The sequence below is a fragment of the Hordeum vulgare genome, chromosome 1H (assembly GCF_904849725.1).
Source record: "Hordeum vulgare subsp. vulgare chromosome 1H, MorexV3_pseudomolecules_assembly, whole genome shotgun sequence".
Taxonomy (NCBI): Eukaryota; Viridiplantae; Streptophyta; class Magnoliopsida; order Poales; family Poaceae; genus Hordeum; species Hordeum vulgare.
The window spans coordinates 36,316,138-36,334,098 of NC_058518.1; positions in this window are offsets into that span (position 1 = coordinate 36,316,138).

The following is a 17,961-nucleotide window of genomic DNA, read 5'->3' on the forward strand; positions in this document are numbered from 1 at the left end:
TGTCGCAGTTGGGACAGGGGCACCATGTTTTATGCTGACCATTTGCAAATGTGGCTCTCACAAACCCCCTGGTTTTTGTCAACCATTCATGGGTCATGTCTTTCTGACTAGGGTGACCAGTGTACATCCAAGCACGATCACTCATGTTTCCTAGCTACCTATGGGGGCAGAAGAAGTAAATATATAATTCATCATCTATATTCATACGCTAATCAAGTTTGTCAGTTTTATTACGTCCATGCAACCTACACGCTAATAGGTAAAGATGGGTCCTAATCCCACCCGAGTATGTGTAGATTGGGTTCGTTTTCCCATGCTCTGCTCCAAATGCGACGCAGAATTTCGGCAGCACCTCCCCGCTGTTCTCCTGATACACGTCTCGGCAATAAGCAGAGAGGATGTGTACCCGGAGAACAACAGGGGAGGCACTGACGAAATTCCGCATCGGATCCGGAGCATAGCATACGGGAAAACAAACCCAATCTACACATACTCGGGTTGTCCATGGATAATGTTGGACAATTCGAAAGGATGGCGATATAAATATGCAAAGAAATGCATATTTATAGATGTCGCCCTTTCGAACGGGAGACGCATACTGGTCACGCATACTCATGATTGAAGAAACCTATAGCTAGCAAGTTTCATCGGCACGAAGACCGGGACAGAGCAAATTAAGGGGGTAGGAGGAGAAGTCATTTGTGCTCACCAACAAACGCAAGGGCGGAGCTCGTTCAACGCATGTGGAGGTCGTCGAACAACTTCACATTGAAATTCACCCGATCAACACAAATATGTTGTTTTTATAATTAAGATAATCGGAAAATATGTGACCTAACTCATAATTTACAAAATTGTGACCCCGTGGGTAGGGGGTCGGGGTCGGGGGTAGGGGGTCAGGGGTCGAGGGTCAGTGGCGTCGGGGGTCGGGGGTCGGGAGTCGGGGGTTGGAGGTCGGGGGTCGGGGGTCAGTGGTGTCGGGCGTCGGGAGTTGGGGGTCGGTGGTCAGTGGTGTCGGGCGTCGGGGGTCGGGGGTCGGGAGTCGGGTGTCAGTGGCGTCGGGGTCGGGGGTCGAGGATCGGGGGTTGGTGGCGTGAGTCGTCGAGGGTTGGTGGCGTCGGGCGTCGGGGGTCGAGAGTAGGGTGTCGGGGGTCAGTGGTGTCGAGTGTCGGGGGTCGGGAGTCGGTGTCAGTGGCGTCGGGGGTCGGGGGTCGAGGGTCGGGGGTTGGTGGCGTCGGGCATCGGGGTTCATGGGCGGGGGGTCGGGGTCCTTTTCTTTCTTCTTCTCCTCTCTCCTCTTTTTCTTCTACTTCCTGTATATCCCTTGTGACCTCACTCGGCCTCCATAACTCTAACTTTCTATTAACCCCCGTTACTAGAAATGGAAACTATCTAGAATCTAGTGTTTTTTTTAGATTTTTGCTTTCCTCCTTGAAAGAAGAGACCACATTGCAAAAGCACAAAGAAGCAACCGATGCATATATCTCGGGATAACTTTCATTTCTTATATGTGCCACCGGAACTATCCATTCCTTGCGTTGCCCCCCTTGTGCCTGCCTTAACCAGGCCCGTGGATTGCTTTACATATGACTGGACGCAAAAGGCCCAAATTCTAGGAAATATAAAAGGAGATCAGCCCCTATTATGGAAGCAAAGAGGCCAGCCTAGTACACCATACGAATAGTTATCCCTAAAAGGAGATCAGCCCACTATTGTGCCTTTCAAACCATAAGAGTGTAATGGTAGAACTAGACATCAACAATTAGCTTGAAAATTACTGATCTTTGATACTAATAGTTGGAAATAAAATTTCATATTAATATGGAATGTAATCTTTATTTTGTTTACTGAAGAATGACCAAATATAAACTAGCTAGGGGGCTGTTTGGATCAAAGCACATAAGCATTCAACCAAAAAATTCGGGGTTAACCAGATGATATATAGCCTCTGTTTTGGTTAAGGTAAAATTATCTAGAGTCAGGTACAAGGAAACTTCATCGTCAGATGCACTGAAATGAAAAAAAGAAACAAAAAAATTGGACTCACCAGGGAAGTTGCCGCGGGAGGGGTGTGGCCGCGGGGAGGGGGTGGCCGCAGGGAGGGTTGTGGCCGCCAGGAGGGTTGTGGCCGCGGGGAGGGGGTGGCCGCAGGGAGGGGTCACCGGGAGGGGTGTGGCCGCGGCGAGGGGGTGGCCGGAAGGAGGGGTCGCCGCGGGTAGGGGTGTGGCCGCGGGGAGGGGTGGCTATGGGGAGGGGCCAGGGTGGCCGCGGGGAGGGGGTCATCGCGGGGAGGGGAGCGCCGCGGGGAGGGGGTCACCGGTGGGAGCGAGGCGGTGCGGCGGCGGGCGCCGCAGGGAGGGGTCGCCGCGGGGAGGGGTGTGGCCGCGGGGAGGGGGTGGCCGCGGGGAGGGGTCGGGGTGGCCGCGGGGAGGGGTCGCCGCGGGGAGGGGAGCGCCGCGGGGAGGGGGTCAACGGTGGGAGCGAGGCGGTGCGGCGGTGGGCGCGAGCGACGGTGAGCGCGAGGGGGAGAGAGACAGTACTGTGTTGGGGGGGGACAGAGAGAGACGGTGAGCGCGAGGGGGAGAAGACGGCCGTTACACGGTCGGCCCCTTTGCCGTCCGCCCCCCGACGGCAAAGGCCCCAAAGGCAGATGGCAAAGGCCGACACACGGCAAAGCTAGCATTCCGTCAGGCACGGCAGGCATGGACCCATCCGTGCTCTTTGTCGTCTGCCCTTGGTCCCTTTGCCGTCCGCTGGCAAACGGCAAAGGGCCGACACATGGCAAATAGTATTTTTGCCATCTGTCATCCCTTTGCCGTCCGCCTTGTGTTAACTGACGGCAAAGAGGTTCTTTGCCATCAGCCAGCAGACGGCAAAGAACTGGATTCTAGTAGTGAATGCGTGAGTTGCGAGACATGGAAAACATCATGGACTTTAGAAAGGTGCGTAGGAAGTTCCAATTCGTAAGCAACCTCTCCTCGTTTGGCAAGAATGCGAAAAGGTCCAATGTAACGAGGAGCCAATTTTCCTTTGATACTGAATCGATGGGTACCCTTCTAAGGTGTAACCCGAAGGTAAGCCTTCTCGTCAACTTCGAAGCTCATAGCTTTATGATGACGATCATATTGGCTCTTTTGACGAGATTGGGCTGTTTTCAACTTTTCATGAATAATGTGAACTTGGTTCATGCCTCCTGAATCATATCTGGACCAAAGAGATGCCTCTCTCCGAATTCTGACCAGTTAAGAGGTTTTCGACACCTTCGTCCATAGAGAACTTCAAAAGGAGCTTTGCCCAACCTTGATTGATAACTATTGTTATAAGCAAATTCGACAAACAGAAGACATTTCTCCCAATTCGTGCTGAAAGATGTACCACAATCTCTAAGAATATCTTCCAAGATTTGATTGACTCGTTCTACTTGACCACCTGATTGAGGATGGAAAGCAGTGCTAAATGAGAGATGAGTCTGTGTGGCATTTTGGAAGCTTTCCCAGAAACGAGATGTCAAAGTACTTCCACGGTCTAAGTTAATCTCCGAAGGAACATCATGAAGAGACACTATTCCACGGTCCCTGTGGCAAATATTTTTGTAAATTTTGTTTTTCAGAAGTGGGGGAGAGGAAAACGAGAGGCAAAAGGAAAATAATGTAAATGCAAGAGATGAGTTTGCTATAGTTACTTGGATAAGCTTCACTTGAATACTCCCCGGCAACGGCGCCACAAATTCTTCTTGCTACCTCTTGAGCTTGCGTTGGTTTTTCCCTTAAAGAGAAAAGGGTGATGCAACACAATATTGATAAGTATTTCCCTCAGTTTGAGAACCAAGGTATCAATCCAGTAGGAGTATCAAGATGAGGCACCAATGTACGTGCGCAAAAACAAACAAACTTGCACCAAACGCTATCAAGGGGTTGTCAATCCCTTCACGATTATTTGCAAGGTGAGATCTGAAGGAGGAAAGTGCAACAAAGTAATTTTGAGGAACTGAAAATAGGATGTGAAATAGACCCGAGGGCCATAGTGTTCACTAGAGGCTTCTCTCATGATAGCAAGTATTTCGGTGGGTGAACGAATTACCGTCGAGCAATTGATAGAATCATGCAAAGTTATGATGATATCTAAGGTAATGATCATACATATAGGCATCACGTCCGAGACAAGTAGACCGATACTTTCTGCATCTACTACTATTACTCCGCACATCGACCGCTATCCAGCATGCATCTAGTGTATTGAGTTCATTACAAACAGAGTAACGCCTTAAGCAAGAAGACATGATGTAGAGGGATAGATTCATGCAGTATGATATAAACCCCATATTTTTACCCTTGATGGCAACAACACAATGCGTGCCTCGCTACCCCTTCTGGCACTAGGTGAGGACACCGCACGGTATCAACCCAAAACCAAGCACTTCTCCCATTGCAAGAATTATAAGGATACGAAATCATGCATATAAGAAATCATAGGAGACTCAAATAATATTCATAGCTAATCTGATCATAAATCCACAATTCATCGGATCCCGACAAACACCCCCAAAAGAAAGTTACATCGGATAGATCTCCATGAAGATCATGGAGAACTTTGTATTGAAGATACAAGAGAGAGAAGAAGCCATCTAGCTACTAGCTATGGACCCGAAGGTATGTGGTGAACTATTCACGCTTCATCGGACAGGCAATGGTGTTGATGAAGAAGCCCTCCGTGTCCGAATCCCCCTCCGACAGGGCACCAGAACGGTCCCCAGATGGGATCTTGCGGAGACAAAAGCTTGCGGCGGCAGAAAAGTATTTTCGTGGCTCTCTTCGGTGGTTTTGGATTTTTAGAGAATTTATAGGCGAAAGAGGTAGGGCAATGGAGCCACGTGTGGCCCACAAGCCTGCTAGGCGCGGCCCCCCAGGCCGTGTTTAGGGGGCTTGTGACCTCCCCCGAGGTCTCGTGCCTTGGTTCTCAAGTCCCGTGCGTATCTTCTGTTATGAAAAAAATTATCCCGCAGGTTTTATTCTGTTTGGACTCCGTTTAATATTCTTCTCTGAAAAAGGTGAAAAACACGGAAAAGTCAAAAACTGGCACTTGGCACTGAGTTAATAGGTTAGTCCCCAAAAAGATATAAAATAGCATATTCATGCATATAAAACATACAAAGTTGACAACATAGTAGCATGGAACCATCAAAAAATATAGATACGTTGGAGATGTATCACCGTGTGACCCGGTACATCAATGCACCTAGTCAAACGGACCACCTGGCGAGAAGGACGAGGAGACATTTGTAATAGAAGATAATGCAAAGGCTTTAGAGATCTAGCAAAATCGGGCAGCATAACGGCTGAAAATGCTCAAAAACAACTTTGAGACATCGTGCAAAAGATTGGATAGCATAACCACTCAACTTTCAAGTTTAGGGTTCCATCGTCATCAATTTTACTCACAAGTAAAACTTAAAAACTGGAGTTGACTCAAACCATTTTTTCCTACAAGTCTACGGAGTAGTATCACGTGATCCTGAGAGATAGATAATGACCCTAGTTCTTAATCCCGGTAGAAAAGATGACTTTGACTCAGAATAGATTGACTTGATAAGAGAAGCAAGAGAGCCTTATGTTCCCTTCCACAATCAATTCCCTTATATAACTAAATCATTTCTATACTTGACTTCGACCAGTTTGGCTTGGTAGTCCTACAATTAGTCAGGCTCTTCTACCAACGTTGTCGGGACCCCGATCCTAAGCCATAGGAATCCAACATGTAACATATCACATCACTTTGCGGTCTCACACACGGTTAACCCCACAGCTGCCACCTTAAGGTAGCCGAGACCGTTTACCTCTTTGGACTCACGTATGCAATTGTGTTGCTAGCATTCCAATATCAAAGAACCCGGGTCGACATAACTAGTTATAAACCCAAGTGGCACATCCGTACAGAGCCATGCGTACAGAACCCAGCAAAGCAGGTGTTGGTCATCAGCGTGTGTAGACGAGTCGAAGTAAGCTACAAGGACTCCATTACACTGCGATACATTTCCCCGAAGGGATAGACACAACAACAAAGAAGGATACATGTCGGTCAACCAATATGTTTGGAGCAGTAGCAAGCTACCAAGGCTCAGTGGAATCACAAAGGGGCATTTCTCTGTAAAGAGTACTACCAAAGGCGCACAACTAGGTATCGAACCCCATATATATCACAACATATCACATGTACGCGTGACATACCTAATATGCATAGATACAACAATGGCACCACAACATAACCATACAACATCACAACATTTATTTAGAAGACTCAGAAGAGCCTTGCATAATAAGTTCTTACAGATAGGGTCACATGACCCGACACTCAAGTCATACACACAAAGTCATACAAGCCATGTGGAAGCATTAAACTGTCCGAGTATAGACACATGGATGGTAAAAGGCATAAAGCCTGACTATCTACAGTTCCCTTTCAAGGGGCCAGGTCGTAGCTGGGACACCACCTACTTGTCATCATCAACATCTAGGTAGAACCCACCAGATGGTTCATTTATCTTCTGCAACAGTTATTAAGCAAACATGAGTACGAAAGTACTCAACAAGACTTAAAATCGGATCTATCTAATCATGCTCATGTATCATCAAGGGGGTTGTGGGGTTTCATGCAGCAGTCCAGCCTTGACTCCTGGCTCACCTGTACTATGACTACAAGTATTTTTGAACTAGTTTTCAGAAGTCGTACAAGAGTCCACTATCTCCACAACAATACACTACCTTGGATCCTTTCTCGTCTCCCTACGAGAATGCCATCCATGGTCCAGGTTTATCGCCTATTTGAGACCGAACCCGCATGGAAATTGTCACACCCCAAAAATTTAATAATATTTTTATAAAATAAAATATTGCATGGAATAAAATTCTTTTGAAAATAATTTGCTTCATGACTCTTTTCAAAGCCTCTTTCCAAAAACTCTTCCTTTCAAGTGTCATTTTAAAGATCATTTAGTGCTTGAGCCCTTGCTTGAGACCATTGTAAATTCTTTGTTTAGTTAAATGGGGATATTATTCTAATTTGGCCATGTTTATTTAATATATGAAATGTTGGGTTTTCAGTTGATTTTGAACCACTCCTTTTCCCCTAATTATAAAATACTACCCCAAGTATTTTTTTTTAAAGTTATGTTAAAACCTGAGTGCTTGCATCAAAACATTTCTTTTCTTCTGACAAATTCATTGGAGATTTTATTTTAATATTTTTCCTAAAGTTTAATTATTCAAAAATTACTTTGATTTCCTTTAAGGGCCTGTTTGGCACTAAAACCTTTTAAAAACTTCCTCTAAAAATTCTACAAAAACTTGAAGATGACCTATAATGTCACCAAATCGTATTTTTGTAAAAACTTGGTGATACGTCTCCGCCATATCTACTTTTCCGAACTCTTTTGCCCTTGTTTTGGACTCTAATTTGCACAATTTGAATGGAACTAACCTGGACTAACGCTGTTTTCACCAGAATTGCCATGGTGTTGTTTTTGTGCAGAAATAGAAGTTCTTGGAATGACCTAAAAATTTACGGAGAATTTTTCTAGAATTAATGAAAAATACCTGCGCAAAGATCCACCAGAGGAGGTGAGCCAGTGGGCCACAAGCCCAGGGGCCACGGCCACCCCAAGGCCGCGCCGTGAGGGCTTGTGGGGCCCACGAGGCTCCACCGCCTCCAAACTCAGCTCTATATTCCGTTTCGTCCGGAAAAAAATCAGGGAGAAGGATTCTGCGTGTTTTACGATACGGAGGCGCTTCCACCTCCTGTTCTTCATCTGGAGGGCAGATCTGGAGTCCGTTCTGAGCTTCGGAGAGGGAAATCGTCGCCATCGTCATCATCAACCTTCCTCCATCGCCAATTCCATGATGTTCTTCACCGTTCGTGAGTAATCTCATCGTAGGCTTGCTGGACGGTGATGAGTTGGATGAGATCTATCATGTAATCGAGTTAGTTTTGACGGGGATTGATCCCTAGTATCCACTATGTTCTGAGATTGATGTTGCTACTACTTTGCCATGCTTAATGCTTGTCACGAGGGCCCGAGTGCCATGATTTCATATCTGAACCTATTATGTTGTCGCCAATATATGTGTGTTTTAGATCCTATCTTGTAAGTTGTAGTCACCTACTATGTGTTATGACCCGGCAACCCCGGAGTGACAATAGCCGGAACCACTCCCGAAGATGACCATAGTATGAGGAGCTCATGTATTCACCACGAGTTAATGCGTTGGTCCGGTTCTTTATTAAAAGGAGAACCTTAATATCCTGTAGTTTCCATTAGGACCCCGCTACCATGGGAGGGATGGACAATAGATGTCATGCAAGTTCTTTTCCCTAAGCATGTATGACTACATACGGAATACATGCCTACATTAGATTGACGAACGGGAGCTAGTTACTTATCTCTTCGTGTTATAGCTGTTACATGATGAATCACATCTGGCATACTCATCCATCAGCGATCCAATGCCTACGAGTCTTTTACTACTGGTCCTTGCTACGTTACTTTGCTGCTACTGCTGTCATTGTTGTTACTATTGCTCTGTCGCTAGTGCTATTACTCTACTGTCACTACTGCAGTTACTTGCTACTGCTGTCACTACTGTTGTTACTTGCTACTGCTATCACTACTGTTGTTACTTGTTATTCTGTTGTTACCTGCTGCAACACTTTTCTGGCACCCTTGATACAACAAGTCAGGGATAGTCTGTCGTCAACAGACCCTTTTCTAGCACCGTTGCTATCATACACTTTGCTACTGATACTTTGCTTGCAGCACTAATCTTTCAGGTGTGGTTGAATTGACAACTCAGCTGCTAATACTTTTGAATATTCTTTCGCTTTCCCTTGAGTTGAATCAATAAATTTGGGTTGAATACTCTGCCCTCGAAAACTGTTGCGATCCCCTATAATTGTGGTCATCAAGACATATTTCTGGCGCCGTTGCCGGGGAAGCACATCTATAATCTCTGAGTCACTTGGGATTGATGTCTGCTGGTCACTATGAGGAATCCGAAAGATCCAAGAACTGTAATCTTGCCCTCAACTACGAGGACAGGTAAGGAACTGCCATCTAGCTCTGCACTTGATTCACCTTCAATTTTGAGTAAGTTTGCGACATCGCCTCCTGCTAGAAATCTTGATATGTCGCATGTGCTTGATGATGCTATTTCTGCTGCCCATGATGCTTATGATGATACCATCCTTGATACTGCTTTGCCACTAGGTGCATTCCTTGATGCACAGATTGCTAGAGTTGCTGCTAGATGTGATGATACTTCTGAAACTGTTGATACTATTGAAGTAGAACCTGCTGCTATGCCTGAATTGCCTGTTATGCCTGAGCGCTATGTTATGGAGGGAGAGATAGCTCAGGATTTTCTTGCGTGTAAGGATAGCTATGATGTTGAGAAATTACTGCGCAAGTGGAAAGAAAAATCTCTCAACGCAAGGATGAAATACGACCCGAAGTTTGCTACTTCGCCAATCTTTGTGACCGATAAGGATTATGAATTCTCTATCGACCCTGAGTTAATCACTCTGGTCGAATCTGATCCTTTTCACGGTTATGAGTCTGAAACGGTTGTACCCCATCTTATGAAACTGCACGATATAGCCACCCTATTCACTAGTGAGGAAAAGATCCGCCACTACCATATCCTCAAGTTGTTTCTTTTCTCGCTAAAGGATGATCCTAAGACTTGGTTCACTTCCCTTACTTCTGGTTGTGTGCGTAGCCCCCAGGATATGGTCTACTAGTTCTCTCAAAAATATTTCCCTGCCCATAAGAAGCAAGCTGCCGTGCAAGAAATATACAACTTTGCTCAAGCTGAAGAAGAGAGTCTCCCACAAGCTTGGGGGAGGCTCATCCAGCTACTGAATGCTTTGTCTGATCACCCTCTTGAGAAGAATGAAATACTTGATATCTTCTATAATGGACTTACCGGTGCTTCCAAAGACCACCTAGATAGTTGTGTTGGTTGTGTTTTTAGGGAACAAACTGTAGAACAAGCTAAAATTCTATTGAATAACATCTTGTGCAATGAGAATGCTTGGACTATTCCCGAACCACCTCCTAAGCCAACTCCGAAGAAAAGAGGTATTCTATTCCTCAGTCCTGAAGATATGCAAGAAGCCAAGAAATCTATGCGAGAGAAAGGCATTAAATCTGAAGATGTCAAAAATCTACTACCACTACTGGAATCTGCTGGTTTGCTGACGGCAACGGACAGTTTAACGGACGGCAAATGCTTTGTCGTCAGTGTGCGGTCGGCAAAGGATCCGGCCACGATTTTATCAGCAATCACCTTCTTTGCCGTCAGCTGAAAATCGACCGATGGTAAAGCCTTTGCTATCAGCTTTGTGGCACGGGTTGACGGCATAGAGTAATGGCGGCAACGGCGCAGGCCGAGCCCCGTTAGAAGGTTAACGGAAGGCTTTGCCCACAGCCGGTGCAAAGCTGACGGCAAAGCCGAAAACCTGGGTCCGCTGGGTCCCCTCTTTGCCCGTAGCCGGAGCAAAGCTGACAGCAAAGCCGAAAACCTAGGTCCCCTGGGTCCCCTCTTTGCCCACAGCCGAATCTAAGCTGATGGCAAAGCCGAAAATCTGGGAAAATTTTGTATTCCCAAAGTTGCCAGGTTACATAGGATGTCTCCACGTGTCCTTCTTTGCTGTTAGTACACCAACGGCAAAGGCTTTATCGTCAGTAAGCTGTAGGCAAAGACCCTCTCTGCTTTTTTTTCATATTTGTTTTCTGTTAATTCCCTGCATTTGCAAAACATAGATACAAACAACAATATATATATTTTTTCCCAGGCCCTAAACAGCACCACAATTGCAAACAGCACCACACAAGTGCATCACAAAGTGCAAACAGCACCAACATAGCACCAATATATGTAATTAAAGTGCAAACTAGATCACAAAGTATTACAAAGCATCACAAGTGCATCCGCAAATACAAGTGCATTACAAAGTTCATCTAAGACTAGATGAGTACAGTCCCTGGAGCATCCATCCATATGCCATGCTGCTTTATCAAAATCTGCATAATGAGAAAGAAGTTAGAAGAAGAATACAATAAGAAAGAAGTTATATAAATTAAGCTAAGCAATTAAAAGAAGAAGTGGAAGAAGAAGAAGAAGAAGAAGATGGATAAAAAGAAAGAAGAGAAGTTATCTTTTTCTCCTCTTTCTTCTTCTCTTATTTCTTCATCTCTTCTTTGTTCTTCTCTTCTGGCTTCTTTTAAAACTTTCTAAAGTAATTATGTCATTTTTGAGCTCTAATATCTACTAATTATGCTATTTTTTGTGTTATCGAGTAATTATGTCATGTTTAAAGTAAGTAAGCTAATTATGTATTTTTTTAGGTAAGTAAGCTAATTATCGACTAGAATTTACTAATCTAACTAAAGCATGGCTAATATCAACTAGAATTTACTAAGCTAACTAAAGCATGGCATAATCTAAGTTGATCTACACAATAAGAAGAATAAGAAGGAGAGGAATAACTTACCGAATGCCAAGAAACGGAGGAGAAGCACCATCTCCATTGGTCGCTGGGTTGGTAGGGCTCTCACCAGGAGAAGTAAAGGGATCATGGGAATCAACTCTGGAATGATGTTGTAACAAGGCAAGAGTTAAAATATATGGTTAGCACGACGACAAACAATGGTATAAGACCGTGCAAGGTTGGTTATTGAAAGGGAACTCACCGTTCCCACCGGAGAAGGCATCGGCGGAGGGGGAGGCAAACCTTGCTTCTCACACATAGCCTGCAAATTAGTTTTCGAGGAGTCACAGAAATAGCCGTGTTGCTTCTCACACATAGCCTTGCTTCTCACACAACTAACTTACCGCAACCAAGTCGTGCATGGCCTTCGCATGGGCATTATTGTGTGCCCTCTCCTCCTCAAGCAACCTCTACGTATTTTGGTCCCTCTCCTCCAACAAGAGCCTGGTGGCCTCCCTCTCCTTCATAAGTGCGGCCTGCAACCACTCCTCAAAAGAAATTTTCATCATCCATCCAGGGATAAATGAACGAAAGAAATAATGAAGAAAACTAACCTCGATGGCAAGATCAACTGGCCTCGCGCGTTGCCGTATTACAGGAGCGGAGCTCGTTTGCCTCGCCTTGATCTGAGATAGAGTCTTAGTGATAGGGACGAAGCCATCACACATGGCCAGCGAGCCATGACTCTTACCGCCACGAGAGATCATCAACGCCTCGGGATCGATAGGATTCTGGCTCGGGTCAAAGTCAGGCCCGCGCAACTGTTTGACCACCTCAGAATAAGACGTCATCTTGTTGTAGGCAGACAGACTTGTGTACGCCGACGGCCCGTCCCCCTGAGAATATGCCTTCGCCGTCTTGTACGAGCCCTTATGGGCCATGCTAAATGTGTCGTATCCCTGAGGCTCGGGCTGGTTATTGTGTTTGGCCTACACGAAAAGGCAAAGAATTAGTACAACAAAAATCATGAACGAATGAATTATTGATGAAACAAAACAAGGCACACATACCCATTTTTTGGCGTATTGCTTGATGTTGGCATTGCCTTGGTGGTGTGGCACACCAACCAATTGGGCACGACGGTCCTTGGCCATAGTGTGGGTGCTCAACCAAGCCTCTGTGCACCACCTGTCCACTATCATCTCCCAACAATCCATCTTACTGGCCAACCATCCCCGGGGCACCTATGATTGTAAGTTAATGAAGAATGAAACTAAGTATTATAACTAAATAGACCTAACTACCCTAACAAAACTATTAAAGAATTGATCTAAGGGAGGTACCATTTTTTTGAACCAAGAGATGAAACCGGGATACCCGCCTCCTGTCTTTTCAAGAAGTTCATACTCGAGAATGGATTCTTTTTCAATTGCAACACCATTCGAGAATTGTTCGACGTATCGACTGTATCAATTAATAACAGTTGTTAGACAGAAAACTTGTTAAAAGTTGCGAAACAATGTACGGAGCACTTACTCGATGTATGGCCGAACTTCTATTAAGTTGTTCAATATATACATCGTTAGTGTGCTCCACTCCTCGATGCACAGCAACTTTGGTTTTCCCACACTAGAAGGTGCGAGCTTCCCTTTGAAGAGGCTGAGATTGGATTCATGTCGTTTGGGGTCTCCCAGATTGTACCGAGGCTTTGGATGCAAGCTGTGCATAGAGGCATCATACTGTGCTGTTATGAAGTTTGTCGCCTCCTCGGTAATGAAGGCCTCGGCCATCGATGCTTCAATTCTACGTTTATTTTTACATTTTCCTCGAAGTGTCTTCTGCATTCTTTCAGTTGCGTAGCACCTACAATTTTGCACAGGTCCACCCAATCTTGCCTCGGTTGGGAGATGCAAAATCATGTGTTGCATCGGATTAAAGAAGCCCGGTGGAAAAATCTTCTCTAACTTGCAAAGCAACTCAGGCGCCAACTCTTCCATGTCATCTATCAAGGCGCGCGACAACTCTTTAGCACAAAGAACATGGAAGAAATAGCTCAACTCGGCCAAAACTAGCCATTCAGCCTCGGGGATATAGCCACGCAACATCACCGGCATTATCCGCTCAAGCCATATGTGCCAATCATGACTCTTGAGCCCAATTTTTTTCATTTTTTCAATGCTTGCTCCCCTCGCTAGATTCGCAGCATACCCATCGGGGACAACAACTTTTTTTTGCATCCACAAGAGGATTTCCCTTATTGCTCCCTTCTCAAGATTGTACCAGGCAGATGGTTTGGACCAATTTTTTCTTCCTTTTGGTTCTCGCATGTTTAGTGATGGCCTATCACACAGAGTCTCCTGGTCAACTCTACCCTTTGTATTATCTTTGCCCTTATCAGTGCCGAAAAATGTGCCAAGAAGGGCCTCGGCGATATTCTTTTTAGTGTGCATCATGTCAATGTTGTGTGGAAGTAAGACGTCTTCGAAGTAGGGGAGATCCCAGATGCATGGCCTGTGGGTCCAGGCGTGTTCCTCATTATAACCCAAGAAATACCCTGGACGGTTTGGATCAGGCTCCATAGATTTTAACTGTTCATTAATTTGTGCCCCCGTCAACGCAGGTACGGTGGTGCCGAGTGTTTGACAACTTTACCTTTCATGAAATTCTTGTTGTCTTTTCTGAATGGATTGTCCATAGGCAAGAACTGTCTATGCAAGTCAAAGCAGGAATACTTCCCACCCGCCGGCAACCAATTAAACTTAAGAGCTTCCTTGCATTGTGGGCATGGGAACCTTCCATGCAAACACCAGGCAACGAAAAGCGCAAATGCCGGCAGATCATGCAACGAGTATTGGTACCAAACATACATTTGAAAGTTCTCTTTCTTAGCTGCGTCGTATGTGTTGACCCCATTCACCCAAGCTTCTTTCAAGTCATCCATCAGCGGTTGCATGTACACACTCATATTCTTCCCCGGGTAGTTTGGCCCTGGAACAATCAACGTCAGAAATATGTGCTTTCTTTGCATAATGGATAATGGTGGAAGATTGAGGGGAATGACAAATACAGGCCATCAACTATATTGGGTAGCCGTCATACCAAAAGGATTGAACCCATCGAGGCTGATGGCGATTCGACAATTCCTTGGTTCTTTAGCTTTTTCCTTATGTATATTATCGAATACCTTCCATGCGTCACCATCTGAAGGGTGTACCAACATCGGAACTCCGTGTTCATCTAATTCTTTCCTAATTCCATGTTTGTGCCATGTCATCTGTTTTGTTGTTTCTTCGAGCATGTAAAGTCGTTGAAGTCTTGGTAGGATTGGCAGATACCGTAGGACAATCACGGGGATTTTGCTCTGCTTCTTCTCACCTTCACTGTTTTCTACCTCAACATATCTGGAGGACTTGCAAAATGGACAATATGTTTCATCCACATACTCTTTCGTAAATAAGGCACATCCTTTCTCACAAGCATGTATCTGCTCATACGGCATCTTGAGTGCACTAAGGATTTTGTCTGACTCATATAGGTTTGAAGGCATAATATGACCTTCGGGTAGAAAGCGCCCAAATAGGTTCATCACTAAGTCAAACATGTCTCTTCCAATGTTGCATTGGGCTTTCAGAGCCATTACTTGTGCGATGGCATCTAGCTGAGAAATCTTAGTGTGCTCGTGAAGAGGACGTTTTGAAGACTCCAACATGGCATAGAAGGCTTTCGCGGATTCCTCCATCTCTTCGTCCTTGTTTCGAGCATCATCAAAGTCATTCGCCATGTCTTCAATCCCTTTACCATAATCATCGGTGCGCCTATGCAACACCTCGTCTCTGTTACGTTGGGCCGACTCAACATGAAATGTCCACAAGGTATAGCCGGGAGTAAAACCAAGCATCTGCAGGTGTTTACCCCTTACATCCTTTGTGTGTCGTGAATAATTCTTGCACTTAGTGCAGGGGCACCATGTATTTGGCAGGCCTTTAGAAAATGCCGTTTCCACGAATTCATAGGTTTTGCTCAACCATTCATCGATCATATCTCTCTGACTATGGTGACCCGTGTACATCCATTCACGATCAGTCATTCTGGCAAGCTAGCTATATAGTATCCACATATAAACAATATAAATTATTTGTTCATCAAGTATGTTAAATTAATTATGGCCATTTTTTAATCATGGTTAATACATTGGGATGCACGGCATGCACACCTACCAGCTACTAGGTAAAGATGGGTCCGAATCCCACCCGGGTATGTGTAGATTGGGTCATTTCCCCATACTCTGCTCCCGATCCAACGCAAAATTTCGGCAGCACCTCCACGCTGTTCTCCTTATACACGTCTCGGCAACTAACCGAGAGGATGTGTACTCGGAGAACAACAAGGAGGAGCTGTCGAAACTCTGCATGGGATCCGGAGCAAAGCGTGGGAAACGACCCAATCTACACATACCCGGACTGTCCATGGATAACTTTGGACAATTCGAAAGAATCACCGTTATAAATATGCAAATGCATGCATATTTATAACAGGAACCCTTTCGAACGGGAGACGCATATTGGTTAGCAACAACTTTGCATTTTAATACTAAAAATACGTAGCTAGATAGTGTCATCAGCACGAAGGCCGGAACAGAGCAAAATAAAGGGGGTGGAGGAGGAGTTAACAAATGTGCTCACTTTCGAATGCAGGGGAGGTCGTCGAAAACTAAACCCTCGCGGATAAGCTAGTGCACATTTAAATGCACTCAATCAACACAAATACGCACTCGCGGTAATTAAATAATTGCTAACTAAATTTAACTTTTCTCCCCCTTCTTCTTTCTCTTTTTCCTTTTCTTCTTCTTCTTTCTCTTTTTCTACTCGCGGTAATTAAATAATTTCTAACTAAATAATTCTTCCCCTTCTTCTTTCTCCTTTTCCTTTTCTTCTTATTATTCTTCTCTTAATCTCCTTCTAATTCCTAACTATATAATTGCTAACTACATTTAACTGAAAATCTACCACTAAGTAATTGCTAAGTAAATTTAACTAAAAATCTACTACTAACAGCTCTAACTAACATAGAAAAATAAACTAAAAAAGAAAAAAAAAGGGGAGGAGGAGCTCACCGGCGAGTCGAGCGGGGCTGGCGCGGGGCGGCGGCAGGGCGGGGCGGGGGTGGCGTAGGGCGGGGCTGGGCTGGCGCGCGGTGGGGCGGGGCTGGTGCGGGCCTGGGCTGGCGCGGGGCGTGATACGTCTCAAACGTATCTATAATTTTTGATGGTTTCACACTGTTATCTTGTCTTCTTTGTATGTTTTATGTACCTTTTTATATCTTTTTGGGGACTAACTTATTGATTCAGTGCCAAGTGTCAGTTCCTGTTTTTCCGTGTTTTTGACTCTTTTCAGATCTGATTTTGGAACGGAGTCCAAACGGAATAAAATCCCCAAAATGATTTTTTCCCGAAGGAAAGAAGACCAGGGAGCCTTTGGACCAAGCCAGGTGGGCCCTAGGGAGCCCACAAGCTTGCACCATGCCACCAGGGGGGAGGCAGCGGTGGGCAAGCTTGTGGCTTCCCTGGCCGCCTCCTGACCTAGGTTTTGCACCTATATATTCCCAAATATTCCGCAAAAAATCAGGAGAGCCTCGAAAATACTTTTTCGCCGCCGCAAGCTTCCGTTTCCGTGAGATCTCATCTGGAGACCCTTCCCGGCGCCCTGCCCGAGGGGCCTTTGGAGGTGGAGGGCTTCTTCATCATCATCATCGCCCCTCCAATGACTCGTGAGTAGTTCACTTTAGACCTACGGGTCCGTAGTTAGTAGCTAGATGGCTTCTTCTCTCTCTTGGATCTTCAATACAAAGTTCTCCACGATCTTCATGGAGATCTATCCGATGTAATCTTTTTTGGCGGTGTGTTTGTCGAGATCTGATGAATTGTGGACTTGTGATCAGATTATCTATGATATATATTTGAGTCTTTGCTGATTTCTTATATGCATGATTTGATATCCTTGTAAGTCTCTCCGTGTCTTGGGTTTTGTTTGGCCAACTAGATCTATGATTCTTGTAATGGGAGAAGTGCTTGGTTTTGGAATCTGCCATGTGGTCATCTTTCCCAGTGACAGTAGGGGCAGCAACGCACACATCAAGCAGTTGCCATCAAGGGTAAAATGATGGGGTTTATATCATTGTTTGAGATTATCCCTCTACATCATGTCATCTTGCTTAAGGAGATACTCTGTTCTTATGGACTTAATACACTAGATGCATGTTGGATAGCGGTCGACGTGTGGAGTAATAGTAGTAGATGCAGAAAGTATCGGTCTACTTGTTTCGGACGTGATGCCTATATATAGAAATAATCATTGCATACATATCGTCACGACTCTGCACAGTTCTATCAATTGCTCGACAGTAATTTGTTCACCCACCATCTACTTGCTTTCATGAGAGAAGCCACTAGTAAACACTACGGCCCCCGGGTCTATTCACATG